We start from the raw sequence: 2,354 nt of genomic DNA, 5'->3' as shown, positions 1-2,354 counted from the left end.
CAAAATTCTAAAGTTAACCTCCAACAACTCCTTGATAATGAACAACAACAAAAAATTGAAATCTGTCAACAAATACTATACATACACAATGACCATAAATATTTTAGGAAGAAAACAGTCTTAGTTTCTATAATCATCTTTCTACTAATGTTAAACTATTATAACATTTATTTATGGCTATCTTCTTTTACTACTAATCGCATTCTTCTTTTGTCTTCATCCAAGATCTCCATTGATGGTGATTCTTTTCCTGGTGGAGTGAATCAAATTCTAATTTGTATTAGGTTGTGTAATTTTCATACCTTTACTACTTGATATGCAAATACTGTGAGGCACCACAGAGAATCACATGAGTTTCAAACATGATTTTTCCTACCCTGCTGTGTACCAGTAGTATTAGTACACCTTGCTCAATGTATCAACCTTCTTAGTTGTTTTAATAAACTTTTTTCATTGAATTAGAGGCATAAGGAAACAGAAATTGTTGGTTTCTTTTTACTTTCAGATCAAAGGAAAATCATTTTAACCTTTTGTTGGGAAGATTTAATTACTGGGAACTATGACATGTAAAGGAGAGGACAGGAAACAAAAATCTATGAATACTAATTAAAATTTAGATAAAAATATTTTTAGTTATAAAAGCATGGATTTTGTAGTTACTTGTCGGATCTGATTCTAGGTCTAGTACTTAACTGTGACAAGTTTGTTAAATTTTATAATGTGCAGTTTTCTGGTGATAAATATAAATAATATTCTCTATCTTCATTGTGTGAGGTTAAGAGTAAATGCATGCAAAGTGCCTTAGACATGGTTAGAACTCAACCAACAGTATTTTAAAATCTAAGAATTTATAGAAAAATTTAAAATTACAACATAAATGGATGAAAATATGTTGGAATGATTTGCGCTTGGATGTACAATTCAGAATGCTTTTTTGCATGTATCCTTGTGTAGGGAGAAGTAATAATTTCCCAAAATATGACTTATGTTCAGTGTAAAATCTTATATCTGTGTCCCTGGATGATGATTACAATGACAACAACAATGATGATGCCTTTGATGATTGTAATATTTAAGTTAAAAGGCTGATCTGGAACTCACATTCTTGGTCTTTATTTTTATTATTGCTTTCTTCATGTCTTTATTCCTAAATGAGTAAATGATTGGATTTAAAAAGGGAGTGAAAATTGTATAAAACACAGAGAAGATCTTATCTATGAAACATGGCTGAATGGCCATATATAGATAAAGAGGCAAGGTCCAAAGAATAATACCACCACGGTGATGTGGGCTGAAAGAGTGGACATGGCCTTGGAATATCCACTGGAGGAGTGATGATGGACTGTTATCAGGATGATGCTATAGGAAATGAACAGAAATATGAAACAGAACAAAGAAGCAGTCCACTAAATGCGATGACTAATAGGTCTAAGACATAGGTGTCAGTGCAGGCCAGTTTGATCACCTGAGGCAGGTCACAAAAAAAACTATCCACAACATTGGGACCACAGAATGGTAAAGTCACTATAAAAACTATTTGGCTAACAGAATGCACAAACCCAGTAGTCCAGGAGAAAAGTGCAAGTCTGATGCAAATACGGTGGCTCATAATGTTTTTGTAATGAAGGGGTTTGCATATGGCAATTAATCTATCAATTGCAATGGCTACAAGCAACATCATCTCACTTCCACCTAAAAGGTGAAGGAAAAAAATCTGGGCCATGCATCCTTCATAAGAAATGGCCTTATTTTCACTAATTAAGTCACCAATCATTTTAGGAGTAGCAAAGGAAGCCAGAGATATATCAATAAAGGACAGGTTGACCAGTAGGAAGTACATTGGAGACTGTAATTGAGGGTCCAATTTCACTACCAAGATAATAATGAGGTTACTTAATAAAATGGCTATGTAAATAATGGAAAAAAGAAGAAAAAGAAAATCTGTAACTCATGAGACTCAGTGAGTCCCAGCAAAATAAATTCAGCCACTACAGAGTGATTTTGTTTTTCCATTTGTTTGGCTGTTGGCAAATGTTACCTAAAACAAAATCAAAATAGAAAGTCTGTTAGTTGAATTTGAAAGATAAGTGCATAGTCACTTAACTTTTTTTCTTAAAATTCACTGAAATGCTTAAAAAGGATACAAAAGAATTAACACTAAATCCGGTTTTTTTTGAAAGAGATAGACACAATTTCTTAACAAAAATTATGAGGAATATCTGCCATAAACCCAAGATGTTTGAAGAAAATTGAAACTATCAATATGTAACTCATATTTGGGCTTAACAAAAGTGATTATCTCAGCTGGTGAGAGAATATGCAAGCTCCTTGCCATTTTTTTTAGATTTTGAGAA

General features: G+C 32.7%; 1 pseudogene; it reads right to left on the bottom strand.

The window, feature by feature from the left end:
- Positions 1 to 1,077: 1,077 nt before the first annotated feature.
- On the bottom strand, positions 1,078 to 2,013 carry LOC113899599 (annotated as a pseudogene).
- Between the last annotated feature and the right edge of the window lie 341 nt (positions 2,014 to 2,354).

Source organism: Bos indicus x Bos taurus, chromosome 10, assembly GCF_003369695.1.
Source record: "Bos indicus x Bos taurus breed Angus x Brahman F1 hybrid chromosome 10, Bos_hybrid_MaternalHap_v2.0, whole genome shotgun sequence".
Classification (NCBI taxonomy): domain Eukaryota; kingdom Metazoa; phylum Chordata; class Mammalia; order Artiodactyla; family Bovidae; genus Bos; species Bos indicus x Bos taurus.
Note: the sequence above shows the minus strand (reverse complement) of the source record. Positions and strands in the feature narration are given on the sequence as shown.